Raw genomic sequence first — 17,049 nt, 5'->3', positions numbered from 1 at the left:
GTCATTGCCCTCGTGGGGTGAATATTTGCACGCCAGGAGTATATTTCCATTTCTTATAAGGAAGCAGGTCATGTTTTCTTTATCAAAAATGACTATTAGTTGGAAGCTTTGCGTGTCATTGCATTCAATCACTCTTCTGGTGATTGCTCTTTATTTCAGTTAAATATTTCATTGCAAAAGCCTAGGAGTTTTAACAGGGTCTGATGATTGTTTTCTAGCTTATTTAACATTGTTTGTTTCTTTATTCCAGAGCTGTAGAATTATCATCTATTTTAGGTTAAGTACTGCATGATCATCTGCCTTATTGAAATCAGTTTCTGCAAGCAGGGGATGATAAGGGCCAGAATGTCAATCCTAGCTCCTGTTGTTCCAGGCACAGTTTGCACCACAACTAATTGTGTCCACAGTGAATTACTGATGAAAATATTATTAGGTGAGGTCACCCATAACCAGCTGGCTGGTGGACGCAAGCAGATAAACATCTAACTATTCCTATGTTCTGCTGCAGATTGCAGGTGATAAAGATGCAGGTGTAGTTATTTGCTGGCATGAAATTCTTTCCACCAGACTAGAGGCCCATGTGAAACTCCTGGTTAGTCTCCTTGAATCTGTCTAGTCTGGATTTGATTTTCTGAGCCAGGCATGAAGCTTTTAGGAGAACAAAGATGTAACAATTTTAGTTAACATTTTGTCTGCACAAAAAAATACATCAGAAGATTTATGCAATGTTCAAAGCTTGAGTTCTAGGCAGAGATGGATAAATAAGTAGAGTAATTGCACAGACCATGGCAAATTGGGTGGCTCACTGCTGGGCTGTACATCTCCAAACCTTTTGTAATTTGCAAATACTGTGGATTTAAAAAAAAAATAAAAGCCTCCTCCCTTTTGTGTGATTATCCCTCTGAAGACAGAAAGTGTGCCAGGTGCCTGGGACACCTTCTAAAAGTTTTTCTCTCTCTGATAAACGGTGACTGATCTTTGAAGAGCACTTCTCTGGTGCATTGGGGGTGTTGCTTCAAATCGAAGGTTGCTGTTGCAGACATTGTTAAATTATTTCAGATCAGGACAAGAGCATTTCTGAAGTGTGTGTCGGGAGGTCTCTTCAAGTTCTGATACGATCCTGAAAATGTTGGTTTCACTCCATACTGCCTGCAAGTGACTACTTTTTTGAAGTAACTAACACTCAGTTACCAGCCTTTGCTCCTTTTCTTTGTACCAATTTCATACTTGGATAGGATTCTTTAAAGGGGTCTCTTGTAGGTTACACATGACCCCTGTATGTCACACTTTACCCTGTCTCTGCAGGAACCTAATAGGCTTTCCAGTTACATATGAAAAAGTTTGTTTCTAAAAATATGTATGGAATGAAACATGAGACATTCTCTGTCCTGGAAAGCTTACATTCAGTAAAGACAAGTGCAAAGTACTGCACTTAGGAAGGACAAATCAAATGCACAGCTACAAAATGGGCAATAACTGGTTAGGGAGCAGTACTGCTGAAAAGGATCTAGGCGTTAGTGGATCACTAATTGAATATGAGTCCAAAATGTGATGTTGTTGTGAAAATGGCTAATCTCATTTTGGGGTATATTAACAGGAGTGTTGTATGTAAGAAATGGGAGGCAATTCTCTTGATCCATTCAGTGCAGGTGAGGCATCTGCTGGAGTACTGTGTCCTGGGTACCCACGCTTCAAGAAAAATGTGGATAAATTGGGGAGTGTCCCGACAACAACAAAAATGACAAAAGGTTTAGAAAATCTGACCTGTGAGGAAAGGTTAAACTGGCCATGTTTAATCTTGAGAAAAGAAAACTGAGAGGGAACCCGAGGTCAGCCTTCAAATATGCGAAGAGCTGTTCTAAAGAGGATTGTGAATCTGTTGTTCTCTGTCTTCCCTTAAGGTCGGACAAGAAGTAATTGGCTTAATCTGCAGCAAAGGAGATGGAGGTTAGATATTAGGAAAAACTTTCTAACTCAGAGAGTAGTTAAGCTGTGGAATTGGCTTCTAGGGGAAGCTGTGGAACCCCCATCACTGGAGGTTTTTAAGAACAGGGCAGACAAACACCTGTCAGGAGTGATCTAGGTTTACTTGGTCCTGCATCAGCACCAGGGGGCTGATCTAGAGGACCTCTTGATGTCCTATCTAGCCTTTCATTTCCATGACACAGCTGAAGGACTGTGTATTATTCTGCATCACATGAAGATGGATCCCCAGAACACTCAATCAGTATAAGACGTGTGCAACTTATTATGAAGCCTGAACAGGATTTGCATGGTTAAGTTAGTCCTTAGCTTTTCATTTTCTTGATGGAATGTCATTCAATATCAGACCTTCATTCAGTTCACTGCACGATAAAGATTGAACTGTGCTGTTTCTAAACCTCTTTCCCCCGCCCCCCCCGGGGCAGAACATACGACATTTTAAGTATCTGGCAAAGGCTCCCACTTTGTGTCTCCACCTTTCTAGCTAGCGGCCACAGCTCATCCTACCTTCTGTTGATTTCCATTGAGTTGTAGCCCCTGTCCTATTTCTTCTTTCAGTATGACCACCAAGAAATATCTCTGTTTATTTAGAAACTCCGAGGGCCAACTCCTCAGCGGTGTCAGTTGCTGTAGATGTGTTGTCTTCAGTGGAGCTATGTCAGTTTACCCCAGCTGGGGCCCTTTGATTTCAGATGAGCTAGGTAAACTTTACACCCGCTGAAGATGTGGCCCATTGACTTCAACAGAGCTATGCTGATCTACGCCAGGTGAGGATCTGGGCCAGAATATGGTATTTGATGGCTTCAGTAACTTCATGGCAGGTTTCAAACTGCTCTAGGCTAGTATAGGACACTGCAAAGGGTCCTGCAGATTTCTCCATGAGAGTTTACAGCATCCCTCGAGGATCCTTTTCTTCAGCTAAGTCACAGCAGGGGGCACCTAAATGTGTGGTGATTATTTTGCAGTTTCATTCCTGAATTGAGTTTTTTCATTGTACTGTGAAATATGGAGAATTTCTGGCTAGCCAGGCACCACCTGGGGGCACTGTGTTTCCAAATTGCACATCACCCCAGTGGCCCTTTCCATGAATTGGCTCAGACCTGCTGGAAATCTCCATGTATGCAACTATGGGGTTGGTGCTTCCACCTCGCCTTGGATGTTAAAGGTAGATCTGGAGGCTGTCTTTTTCCGGGAAAAACACAGAGGCATTGACACAATGCATGGTGTGAGTTGATGTCGCTTCATTTCCATGGAAACAGATATGATAGGCTAGAGTCTGATCTGGACCATTCGGGGGGACGCAAATTGGTGTTAGATACATGCTGAAGACCACAACTCAGGCAAGCACTCAAGCACATGCTTATTTCTAATTGTCTGCTTAGGTTGCATTGACTTCAGCAGAACATGAGCGTGTGCTTAAAATTAAGCATATGTTTGTAGTTTTCCTGAATTGGATATGAAGAGATTCTAATTTCAGGTGAACCTTTGCTAGCTGAGCTGTCAAACATGAGAAACCCAAGCATGCAGAGAGGAATGACTTATGAAGACTTAACTTTATTACCACAATGCATGAGCGCTTGCGGAAACAGGGCAAATCAGATTTCCATATATTGCTCACTGGAATTGAATTATTCTGTCCTTTATGTTTGACATCCCTGCTCAGTTAGGTTCAGAAATGTACTCTTCTCTTATAGACAGAGTTGAGGGGAAAGATCTGCCATCGCAGTTCACCTTCGCTGGTAGCCCTGTGACTATACATTTCAATAGTTACAAATTCTTTCATAATTTAAACCACTGAATGGCCTGCTCATCTGGCAGTTTCTCGAGAAATGCTCTGCACCTCGTACTTGTCAATAGTAGGGAGGTTACACTCCTGAGTTGCGTCGTAATGTCTGGTTGAGTAGGCATATTGTCAGTCTTCACACTATCCCCTGTAGAGATTTTTGGTGGATTCCTGAACTGAACATGTTTCCTGCGGCACCATCCACTTGCAGATACAGCACCAAATGCCATGCACTCTACAGATTGCCTCCCAGACTTGGTTCTGAGTAGCAGTCAGGATCTGATGTACCAGTGTTCTTGCTTGTACGTCGTCCTATAACACTTTCATTTAAGAACTGTGTTAATCAAAGGTCCCACTGTATAAAAGGACACTGACTTGTGGTTTCAGCTCCATCAAATTCCTGGAGCTTTGTCTGTCAGTAGAGAGAGACATGCTTATCACCTCACCTACCGTCTCTCGCTAAAACCCTAGGACCAAAACAGCTACAACAAAACTGCAGAAACCATGGACAGCTCCATTGGAGTCCAGCCATAATCCAGGGCCTGTAGTATAAACTATATGTGCTACTCTACTACAGCAGTGACCTGTTTAGTCCATAGGGCAAGCTTGCCTCTTATAGTCACTGGCTTGCCTTCACTGTGTTTTAGCTGCTTTCGTTATATGCAGCTGTAATGCAAGAAACCTACAGGCCTGTAAGACATTAACTGAAGCATAAGTTAGCACAAATGTGGTTAAGTGGGCCATAACCTTTGGCATAGATTAATGGCCTAACAATTACTTTAGATTTTGGGGACTAAGGAGAGCTTACTCAATGGTAGGCGTTAAAATGGTCCAAAAAGTGCTACCACAAGGCACGTGGATGTAATAACCGCAAATCCATTTAAGCAAGGGCTGAAGGGTCTGAGAATGAGCTGAAATGGCAGTGACATGTATCATTATTTTAACTGATAGAATAAGTACACTTCAGTATTATGTGGGTGTAAAGGTTAAAAATAGGCATGGAGGGCTGAGCATGAGCAGATGATGCTCACACCCCATAACAAGGCAGTTACCATGTGGTCTGGGGCTTGATCTCTTCTAGACTACTTCCATTGCTGTCTGCTTTTCTACTGCTTGCCCCTTCAACTCATTCAGGAGCTTGGCCCATCGGACACTATGGCACGCCAGAGACAGGGCGTGTCTTTTGTCTCTTACCACCAGGTCCCCCAACAAAGGGCTTGAGTGTGTAATTCTAAGAGCTTATGCATAGAATGATACCACAGATAACCCCGATACTGTATTATCTTTATCCTGTTATGTGGCTTGGGCCTTTTCTAGCTTTATCCGTTATGTTAATAAAGATGTCTAAGGTTTTACATTGCCTTTCATGTGAGTGTTCCTGTCATCCACCCCAAGACTTCCCACCAGATATTGAACTCTGTAGTGTTAGCTCGGTGTAGCCTAATTCTGGGGGAAGAATCTTATCACAGTCAGATCAACTGGCTATTAATCCAAACATTATTAATCTTAGAAAGGGTCAGGCAACAAAGGGGGATGGGATATGTTTGAGATATCTTGAGAAATTATAGCTCAGTATTTGAAGCAAAGCTCTAGTTCTGTTAGTGCTTGTGCTCTGGGTGGTAACAGGCTAAAAGCTTTCTATTGCATTGCTGATGTAATCTTAATGAGCAAAGTATAATGGAAATAATATACAGTGGTTATCAAAGCCTTTCCCACACTTTAGAAAGAATAAGGTGTTGAGTGGGTTCTGCATTTTCTGCCTTTATTGGGGACTGTTGTTCATAGCTGACTTTGCCTGTTTTTCTGATTAGCCTTGCTCATACTTAATTTTTAACTTCCTTTATATGGCTGTAAATCCCCAGCACTGCTTGCGGACAAGAACAGATGATTGAGTACCATCTAGTGCATTAATGTACAATCAAGCACAACATACAATACAAAGGCAGCCTTGTTGATTATGCTGTCCAAAGACATGAGGCAGGAAATAGAAGGACACAGTACTGGGTATTTACTTCCCGAATGAGCCACTTTGATCTTGAAAAATCTTTATATATTTGTCTTTATAAGTGATCTGTAGGCTTCTCTGACTGCCACGTTGTCATTGAATTGCTTTGTACCACTGTATCCTCCATGAACACTTCCTTGTTCAGAAAGCTAAGCAAAGCATTAGTGGAAACAACTGGAAAAGATCTGGAGACTCTCACGTGCCAGGAGTTCAGTCTTGCTTAAATAATTTCAGGAGAAATTCAGCTCTCCAATCAAACATAGCTCTTTTTTATATGTTCCCTGGTCTCGCCTTCATACCATTTGTAATTTGGCCCTTTTCTAGCTCATGGCAGATGTTCCAAGTTTGCCAGGTACAGAACTTTGGCATGGATTGTGATTTTCTCTGCAGTAAAAGGTGCTCATGCTGCCCTTGGGGACCTGACACTGAACTCTTGCGGCTCACTTTTTATCCAAGAACTTCAGTGTCTTATGAAAGAAGGCCCCTGTTTTATAGGTTGAGGAAATTGAGGCAGATGAAGTAAGTTGCCCAAGTTGATACAGCAAATCACTGTCACAGCCAGGTCAAACGATTTGTTCTGAGCAGCCATTCTCTCGAAGCTGAGGATATTTTTTGGAGAAGATAGCTGCAGCACTCAGATTCCCTAAAGCCAAAGCCTCTGACATAGCTAACTTTAGTGATTTTAATACAAAAAAAACAATATTAGTATTTTTTTTTCATACAGTCCTCAGTTTGCCCTATTGAAGGCTATATTTTACTGGTTCCTTAAGAAATGCACCTGAGTGCCATGACAGTCTGTGCTACTGCTGTACACTCCTTTAGAGCAGCGCCTTTCCAACACTAGGTATTGATCCTGCTGCACATGCTGGTTTAGCAGCACTGTATTACTTTTAATTCCTTCTTTTTTGTTTGTTCTTCCTTGCCTGGTTATAATGGCTTCAAAGAATGGCCTTTCCCTGCTCATTAGTGCTGTTGTAAATCGTACATTACCCTTTCATAAGCACTGTCAGTTTTAAAGATGAGACACCTGTTGAGGTGCCGTGCGAAATCTCTCTTGAGTTGAATTCCCTGATCAGCATTCAGAAATCTTCTACTGTAGCAGCTTTAAAATCCCTCCTGAGAGCCTGCTTTTGCTGCAATGCCTTCAGATAACAAACACGTGGCACTCGTTACACTAGTGGCTAACTGTGACATCTGAAGGCCCTCTACAAATGTTACCTGATACAGACGCTCCCTTGTCTTTTATTATTCCTTTTTCCTCCCATGGGTCTGCTTATCCACCTATTGCAGATTGTCAGAATCCTGGATGGTGAGCAGGGGCGGCTCCAGGCACCAGCGCAGCAAGCACATGCCTGGGGTGGCAAGCGGCGGGGAGTGACCTGCCAGTCGCTGTGAGGGCGGCAGGCAGGCGGCTTTTGGCAGCGCGCCTGCGGGAAGTCCACCAGTTTGGCAGCAATTCGGCCGATGGCACGGCACCAGTGGACCTCCCGCAGGCATGCCGCTGAATCTGTGTTACCGGTGGACCTCCCGCAGGCATGCCGCTGAATCTGTGTTACCAGTGGACCTCCCGCAGGTGAGCTGCTGAAAGCCACCTTACTGCCACGCTTGGGGTGGCAAAAAACATAGAGGCCCCCCTCATGGTGAGCAGTCTTGGGCAGGGACTGTGTGTGTTCCTTAAAAACAACAAGGAGTCCGGTGGTACCTTAAAGACTTGTTTGTATAGTGCCTAGCATAGTAAGGCCTTGAACCTTCATTGGGTCCCTTAGATGCTATTGCAAGAGTAATGATCAGTAATAGTAATTGTAGAGCATATTGGGATTTCAGTATATACATTTATAGTGACGGACCTCAAACAAAAGCAGTATATTTGGGAAATTACCGAGCAATTCAGTGACCAATAGCTATCTCTGCTGTTTTCTCCTGTATGCAGGTCAATGCCTTGAGTAACAAAACAAACTGCAGTACTTGCCAAAGTCAGATGTGCTATTTGCTTCCCCTTTCTATTTTAATAGGAGCTTGCCTTATTGAGAAGGAGAGCTAATACCAGTGCATCGTTTTAGATAGGGTGCTTAGCATACTGGCTTTGGTGGCTTTTTTACCTCTTATCCCAAAGCCGCTTCTATCCCACTTCTGCACTTACCTTATTTAATAGAAAACGAGGTGTTGTTTCTGGGATGCTTTGGGGTGGAAATCCCAGTGTTAAGGATCAATGAAGTTTATTAGTAGTGATTAATGAGAGAGTGTTTGATTGTTGACTGTACTCATTAGAATTACAAACGGTCAGGCAGCTGGCAGGGAAGTATAACTGTTCCAACTGCAAAGCCAATTTAGATTGTTTGTTGCAGTGTATGCAGTTTGCTTAATCTTCTTTAACCATAACACTAATTAAATAGCTTGACTAAAAACTGCTGATGCAAAATTGCATATTACAAGCTACCATTAGTGCAAAAATACTCTTTGTATTTTCTCTGTCAAAGAATCTAGGCTGACCTGTGATCTCAGTCATCTCAGGTTAAATCTGGAGTAGCACAACTGGTTTCAGTGGATTACTCTGGATTTACCCCAGTGCAACTGAGATCTGAAACAGGCCCTTGGGTTGCTAACTTGTTGTGGAAAAGATTCTGACGGACTTACTTGTAGGTCTACTAAAGGAGTAAGCTAGTACTCTGTGTGAGTGAAGCTGGCTGTATATGCCATGAAATGAAAGGGGAAAATGTGTGCATATAATATATATACAGAATTTCATGGACAATTTGTCAGACAAGGTAGGTGAGGTAATATATTTTATTGGATCAACTTCTGTTGGTGAGACCTCTCAGTCCTCCTCATCAAGAGAAACCTGCACGACACTTTTGTATGACAAGTCTGGGAGCTTAAATTCATAACCTTTTTTTTTTTCTAGACACCAGAAATAATGGACTGAATAGAGACACTGGATTTATGGCTTATTATAATCTATAAACCATTAACCTCCCTGTCCCCAGCTGCCTTCTCACCCTTTCCTTTCCCCCCTATAACTGTAGGGGTATTCACCCGGAGTGGTCCCTTGAAATTTGTTTTAACTACTTATGCTAGACAATCTGTTTGACCCCGTGTTTAGCTGTGACAGAGTACCGGTCCCAGACTTGCAGAATTCTGTGTAAGCTTGAAAGCTTGTCTCTCACCATTACAAGTTGGTCCAATAAAAGATATTGCCTCACCCACCTTGTCTTGCTAATATCCTGGGACTGACACGGCTACTACAACACTCGTGGCCAATTTGTGTTTGTTTATTATTCTCATTTTATTTTCAGTGGGAACATGGCATTAGCGACGTACTAGGCGCTCTGCAAATAGCAGATCTTTGGGTAAATTTGGTGATGCTAGTATATAGCTACAAAATTCAACCCTTCCCTTTCATCATGTCATGAAAGAAGAAGAATGCACACTTCCAAAGAAAACCTCTTTCTTTTTACATGACATAACTCCTTTCTTAGCTGAAAGCGTAGTGCCGCCAGTTGAATTGCATGCTGTTTAATCTGTATTAGAAGCAGCACTATTTAGCCTTTGGCTGTCTTTAGGAGAGTAGGAACTGGTGAACAAAAACAAACAAAAATACATGAATGTCTTTCTAGCACAGATAGCTATTAATGGACTGCAACTCAGGCCAAGCTTTTACTCAGTAGCACAGCAGTTTTTTATATACCAACAGAGGGCTTTTTGCTCTTTGTGGCTTCATGCTTTCCTGCTTATAAACAAGAAAAGAAATAAAGCTTGTGTTCACTTGATGAGAAACCTAAATTGACTTTCTATCAAAGAAATACTCTTGCACTTGCAGTGGGTTGTGAAATTATGCCTTCGTAATTGAGAAGGAGTTGCCAGGTGGAGTCTTGTAGAGGAAGAGTCTGATAAAACGATCACGTTTCCTGAGTTTTTGTTGAACTTGCTTTCTCTTCTTTTTATCGTTGTTCAAGAATTTGCCTATGTTTTTCAGCACTGCTGTTCAGGTAGAGGAGCATTTTCAGTAACCAGTGATGAACGTAAGATGTAAGGAGATAGAAAAGAAGGGTGGGCTTATGGATAAAGCACTGCTCTGGGACTTGAAGATTTGTGCTCAGTCCTTGGCTCTCTTGCGGACTGTCTTCTACAATGTGTTTTGCACAACACTTGGAACACTACCCAGGAAATGTACATGACCGGGGTGCTGGAACAGTTTGTATTGTGGGGGTGCTGAGAGCCATTGAACCAAACTGTGAACCCTGTATTTGATGGAAACCTAGGGTGACCAGACAGCAAGTTTGACAAATCGGGACGTGGGTGGGGGTACTAGGAGCCTATATTAGAAAAAAACCCAAAAATTGGGGCTGTCTCTATAGAATTGGGACATCTCGTCACCTTATGGAAACCACTTTAAGCCAGGGGGTTTGGCAGCACCCCTAGTTCCAGTACCTATGAATGTGGCTTGGATAATTGATTTATTTGGAAATCAAAAAGCATCCTTCTGAGATGTTCCCAGTGTGGAAGAATGGAGCTGATCATCTTCTGTAGTATTGCAGTTCCCACAAGTCAGGAAAAGATGAGCCCCCTTTCAGTAGCCAAGTCGACAGTTATCGCCCATCTAGGCTCCTCCCAGCAGCCAAAATGAAAGGGAAGGATGGAAGACGTTAATGGAATGAGAAAAGATGACTCAGAATTGTGTCTTCCTCTCGAATTCCCTTATTTACAAGAAGGAAACAAACTGGGAAATTTTAAATCCAAAAAATGTTTATGCAACTTTAAGGTTTAAAAATGTGAAAACAAGTCAGGAAAATGTAAAGTTTCTCGTGTTGACACTAACTCAGTCACATATACTTACTTACTTCATCTTCTTGAGCATTACCAGTTAGGTTTTCAGGTGGATCCAGTACTTCGGCATACAGTATCGATGCAAGGGGAGACAGTATGGGACCACACACTGAAATCCTTGGAAAAATTCCTCCTCTGCTTCAAATTTCCGGTGTGTGGTCTGCAGCAGCTGAGAACATTTGGCCCATTTTTGAGCTTTTATTGACAAAACTGGTTTTGAGATGCGGGGGAAGGGGTGCTGTGAAAAAGACAGAGTAAAATTTTCAAAAGCACCTAAGTGACTTGGGAGCGTGAGTCCCATTTTCAGAAAGGACATAGTCATTTAGGAGATTACATCTCATTGATGAGACTTAAGCTCCTGCATCCTAAAATAGAGCAAAGAAAACACTATCTGAGTTTTTGAAATATGGGAACAGAAAATATTTTCAGAAGCACCCAAGTCACTTAGGAACTTCAATCCCATTTTCAGAGACTTACACTATTAAGTTCCTAAGTCACTTATGGGTAACAGGAAATATTTTTAGAAGCACCTATTTTGAAAACTCTTCTAATGTTTTCTCTGACCTGCTTTGCCTCAAAAATGGCTTGTCCTAAAAACTTAAAATGAAAGATGTAACAGAATGTCTTGCCCTTTGGGCTGGAGAGCTTGGGGTTCAGCCAGCCAGATAACAGACTGAGCCCCACCTGAGGGGAACCAGGCAATTTCCCCATTAAGAGTGGGAGATAGCTTCAGTAATGGCAGAGAGCCAGGCAGAAAGGTCAGAGCTTGAGAAACTCCCCAGGCAGGGAGAGAGCCTGATTAAGCAGGCAAGAGACAGAGGATAACTTCAGAGGTTGTGTTCCCTCATTGGCCCCAAGGAAGGGACATACAAGCCCATCGCAGAGGTTGTCCAGCCCAGTAAGAAGGGGCTACAGGCTGAGGCAGAGCCCCAGAGAGGGGGGGGGAGATTTTTGTTTGTGTTAAGGACAGATTTTGGGACTTATAGTTTGTACAGTTGTGACCCTGGAAGGGGTTGACTAAAGATGGTGACCTGGCTGGAGGGTGAGTCTCTGGAAGGGGAACCATCGCAGTGCTGGAGTGATGGTAGAGTGCATTAGCCCGATGAGAGAGCTGCTGTGCCATGCTGGCCATGACGGGGCTCTGAGCAGAAAGCGTTCTCGGTTACAAAAAGTGTTCGCAAGATCTAGCATGTGGGACGTGTTTTGAGATAGGAGAAAGTGAATCTTTTGGCAAATTAGGCACATTAGAATAGACTGTTCTGTTCTATTCAGGTTCTTACACAGTGGGATCTGGGTGTGTTGGACTCTGTCACCAAATAATTGTTTGTTCTAAATTTCATCTAATCTCTGAATTTTCTGATTTCTAATTGTGATGGTTGGATAACTAATGTTCTTCTAAGCTTTTATAACTTTAAGCTAACAAGATACCAGATGCCTCAAAACGATGGTCCTTAATAGACCTAGGAGAAAATTTTCAATCAAAATTTGTTTTGATGGAAAATGCAGATATGGGTTGACCCAGAACATTTTGCAGTAGATTTTGCTTATTTGTTTTGGTTGGGGAGGAAGGGAGGCAATTGAAACATTTTGTTTTGACTTTTTTGAAATGCAACGTTTTTGATTCAGAACAACAATTTAATTCAGCTTCTTAAAAACCATGAAAAGAATTGAAAGAAAACATTTAGTTTTGGGTTGAATGAAATGTTTTTGACCCTGTGACAGGACTGACTAGGCTTGGAGGCCTCAGGGTCCTGCCACACCCTGTCCCAGAAAGGAGCAGAAGAGAAGTCCTGCAAGCAGCCTAGAGTGGTTGCAGGGAAGCAGCCAATGAGAGAGACTGCAGGGAGCAACCAATCATGGCCCAGTAGAGTCATATAAAAGGAGCTGCAGGGCCACAGTGAGTTCAGTCTGCTGGCAGGGACCATGAGAGTGATAGAGTGGTTGCCTGCCTGCCTGCCAGGACTGAGCCCAAGACGGTTGCTGGCAGGGACCAGCGGGAAACAAAGGAGCTCCTAGCTGGGTGATGGGACTGAATAAGGACTGAGCCTGGGGAGGGCTGCAGAAAGGTAGTGTCTTCAGGGAGGAAGCCCTGGGGATATGGCCCCATACCAGGGCCAAGACTAAAAGACTGAGCCCAGGGAAGGCTAAAGAGATGCCAACCGAGAGAGGCCCCTGATGAAATGTGTACTCTGGAGGGGTCTGTTCTGATTCACATACAGACAGTATGTGAGACTCGGCCGGAGGGTTGTATCACTGGAAAACTGCCTGAGAACCATCGACGAGGGTCCCAGAACTGAAAGACTGCAGACACACCCAACCAGAAGTGGGTGCTCGCAAAAGGTGGGTGCTGCCCCGTTACAGACCCAACGCAAAATTTTAATGACTTTTTTTTTTCCCTGTTGCTGAAAATTTCAAAAGATTTCAGCGTCAGATTGAACTGATTTCCCCCATCCCACCCCTTGGAATTGCCAGCGAATCAAAGAATCCACTGTTTGCACAGCACATGTCCTTATCTGCTGTAATAACTTCCTAAAACTCAGTCACACACAGAAGGCATAAAGTGTTCCATGCAGAACTGGCAATAAAGACTCTGAGACTGAGACAGGCCTGGGAGAATTTACCGGATACCTGTTGGCCAAAGGATCAGACTTGTTAGCCACTGCTGATTGCAAAGATGGATCTCTGCAGTCTGTGAAGGAATCAGGTACTGATCTTCTCCTGGTGTGGCCCTGTAAGAGTTCAGCCTTGGTTACTCGGTTTACGTCCCTTGACTATCGGATGTGTGGATGCAGGTTCTGTCCTTCCTTTCACCTCTTGGCTGGTAAGAAGAGGAGTTAAAATTTACTTGCTTTTTGACGGCTGCTGTGTGTAAGTCCATTTTCTCCTCCCAGTGACCACCTCTACCTGGCCAGCAGGGATGCTGTGGCTGCATTCTCACAGACTTTGGGATGCTATGCTCCAGGTGCTGTTGAATAGAAGTCCATGGGTTCTACTCATTAATCTCTTTCTGGGGTTTATCTTCTGAAATCTGCTTCTGAGCATTTTCTGCTTGCTGGGCCAGGGCGATAGTTCATGTCTATTTCAAAGGTTGTAGTGCAAGGATACGAAAGTAGCAAGCCACTGAAAATCAGTGGGTAATGGTGATGGTTGGCTGTAGATTGGTGCCTGTGTGTGTTAGAAATGGAGACAGCAGTACAGGGGTTTGTCTGCATCTGTGCGAGAGATGCTTTATAGGTCAGTTGTCCCTTGGACTGCATGCCTGCCTGGGGTGTAAGGGTAAAACTCTGCCACATGCTCTGCAAAGGCTACCCAGACTTTGGTCCAGGCAAGCAGGAGTACACGTGTATTCAATGCCCATGTCTATCCCCTGAGTAGTTGCAAAGGGAATGAGTGAATCTTTCCCTGGCCGTGCCAGCCAGCAAACTCGAAGGGGGAGAATAATCTGCTGGCGTGGATTAGCAGCAAATTACTCCCCCCGTCCCAGGGTTTTTTCAGGCTGCACAGTTCCCTGGCTGCACTGTGAATCCCCAGCAAAGTGGACTGCTTCAGAAGGCCTGCTTTGCCTTCTCCTCAGACTGTTACTGCCCACAGTTAAGTTACCACACAGCCCTTTCTAAGCAAGCACATTTACTCTTAAGATAAAAACATTACAGCGTAAATATTAAAACAAAAAGAACCTACACACATGCTAATAAACTCGCCAGAGATCACCCCAAATCCACCCAGGGTGCTGGCAGGTGAGCTTTCCTTCAGATCCCACCCAGGGGGTTTTCTGTGGTCACCGGTTCAGGTCAGCTGTTAGCTCAGAACAGGCACTTCCAGGAATCTGAGTCCCTCTTTTATCCAGTCTGGGTCTCTGAAATGCAGAGACCATGAACAGATGATCAGCCAGACAATAGTCCCATACTCAGGGCGAAGCTTCAAAACGGTCTTTACATAACCGGAGCTGGTCATTCACCTCCGGCAAGTATTTCCTAGGAAACCTGCTTGGTTTGTCTGGCATATTGTTTCAAATAGTCCTTTGAAGCTCATAACACTTCCCCAGGTTTATATTGGGCATGCCCTCCCCCACCCCGAGAAGTTCCCTGCAAACCCACAATAATACATCAAATTTGCATTTTTAATGCAGTGGACTCCAAAGATACTTAAACTTAATTTAATAAGCTTTAACTTCATTTCATTGTGGTTTGTTCAGCGTATCGGAGGAAATTGCTAAATCTGTTACACATGCTTCATCTCTCACTGAGTTTGTGGCAAAGCCCCAGTCTAGCCCTTTGTAAATAAATAAGGCTCTGTTCCTGCCAAAGCTTTGCAAGATTGGGGTCTAAAACTCTGCTAAGTTGTTAGTCTCAGCATGAAAAAAATACCCTTACAAAATGTGTAAGTTTGAAAAAAAATCAGTATTGACTGAAAATGTTTAAAATGATGAGCACACACTGAATCCATAGCTGTATCAGATACTGCGAGAAGGAATCCAATTCTCCTTCACAAACGTACGCTATGTTGACTAAAGTCAGCAGTGTTTTGTTTTAGTAATGGGTGGGTTTTTTCCCTTCCCTAACCCAAGCATTCCAAGTAAATGACATTTAATCCATGGTGCATTAGACCTTGTCTGAAACTGTTCTGTAAGTATTTATAATAAATTAATTAAAGTGGACATTTTTAAACCAATCAATTTTGATGTGATTATAGTGTTGGTGTTTGCTACTCAGCAGATGAAACAATGTATCTTAAGCAGATTTTTGTTTTATTTAAATCAAACACCGATATCTTAAAATAAATTCTGCATGCAACACAGAGATGATCTCTGTGATTTGCTTTGGGATGGGAAGAAGTTCTGCTGGGACTCTCCTCCTTCCCCTCCAATTTCTAATGCCCATATCACTTCCTCTCTTCGGCAATGAGGACTGTAATAACTCCCAGCCGACATCCTTACAGGGCTCTAGCCAAAGAGGAGCAACATGAAAATGAGCCATGTTCTCCCCAATAAGAAGAGAAATCTGCCTCTGCTGCATCCCTAATCCCTGCTGTCTAGTATTCCTGGGACATGCCCATTTTCAACAGGGTAACCGTTTGGCTTGTGAAGTTTGCTTGTAGGATGATATGGAATTATGAAAAAATTCTGGAGCCAGTGAAACTTCATGGTGGCCAATTCTGTGGGATGGCAACATTGCATGGCCAGGTTGGAGAATGGGGCCAAACCATGCTCTGGTGGTTATTGCAGACTCAGGCCCGCAGTAGCCTTGGCATCTGAGCAGTGCATGTTTGCATGCACATGCACCTCACCATCCCTCACGCACCTCACCATCTGCCCCCCTTGCCACTGTTGAGCTGTGCTGTACAGCATTTTCTCTGCACAGCCAGATTTTGAAGATGAATCGGCAGTCACTGTCCGTTGTGATTGCTGATTTATCTCCAAAATGTGGCTGTGCTGAGAGTATGCTGTAGAGCACAGGGATGCAGATTTCCCCGCATCCTGCCTCCGTTCCCTTCTTTGAGCGAGGGATTAGACAGGGCACTGTTTCCCCAGAAATGACTTGTTTCTGCAAGCCTGTGAATCTGGGATTCCTGTTTGAGCACAGACCACCAGAGAGCCTACTCTTAGAAGAAACTTAAGTAGTTCGGTGGTCTCCATTTTGAGGTAACCCCATTCTCGATTAGTGGGGATGGTGGGTTGCGTTTTGCGTATTGCTTTCCATTTTGTATCTTAAAGGCTTGATCAATAGCCCACTGCAGCCAATAGGCAGACTCCCCTTGACTTCAGTGGGCTTTGTATCAAGGCCTTAACTTATGTTTTTCTTCCCAAAACCTTGATTGCATTGGGTATTGCTGAACAGAGGGCTTTCTGTCCATTAGCGTGTAAATAAAAGTCATGCTTCAATTAAGTTTTTATAAGGAGTGTTATTACGTTAATGATTTTTCAACTGTTAATCCTAACTCTGTGTGTGTGTGCGCACGCGCATGTGACTGATCCCAGTTTGCTCAAATGGCAATTGGCCAAATTTGCTAAGAGAAGATTGTAGGTCATAGTCAACAGCAAATTCTGCTGACATGAGTAGACAGTCTGAAAACATCTGAAAGGCCAATGTTTTTTGCTGTTTTTTAAACAGGAGAAAAAGGTACGACAGGACTTCCTACTGTTTGAGTTAATCTGGATACTACAGGGCCTATGCTTGCTGAGCTGCATGCTGCTAGACTTGTCCTGATCTTTTCCAGGGGAAGTCAGTCGAAACCATATGGCAGAGCCTTTGAGGGAGATTTAGGAAAGCAATTTGACCAAACTGTGATAAAAGAAAAATAGTTAAATCTGATAGATTGATAAGAAATATTTTTCAAACTCTATTTACAAATCCATTGTTATGTTATATTAAGTAGATATTTTGATTATTATTTAAATGGCTAACAAGTTGCAGCAGAGCATACATACTGGCTGGGGAATAAACTAGCTTTTAAG

At 43.2% G+C, this 17,049-nt stretch overlaps 1 protein-coding gene across 11 annotated transcripts in view; it reads left to right on the top strand.

Annotated features, from left to right (window-relative positions):
- Window positions 1-17,049, top strand: part of MEGF11 (multiple EGF like domains 11) — a 385,567-nt gene that overhangs the window by 27,046 nt on the left and 341,472 nt on the right. Inside the window, exon 1 of one of the 11 annotated variants that reach the window (XM_050967527.1) lies at window positions 13,237-13,299. The exons of the other annotated variants lie outside the window; for them this stretch is intronic. The gene's annotated coding sequence lies outside the window, so the exon portion shown is untranslated. Of the gene's footprint in view, window positions 1-13,236; window positions 13,300-17,049 lie in introns of those variants that run through there. 11 annotated transcript variants of the gene reach the window in all.

Source organism: Gopherus flavomarginatus, chromosome 9 (genome assembly GCF_025201925.1).
Source record: "Gopherus flavomarginatus isolate rGopFla2 chromosome 9, rGopFla2.mat.asm, whole genome shotgun sequence".
NCBI lineage: Eukaryota > Metazoa > Chordata > Testudines > Testudinidae > Gopherus > Gopherus flavomarginatus.
This window is presented reverse-complemented; position numbering and strand designations above follow the sequence as displayed.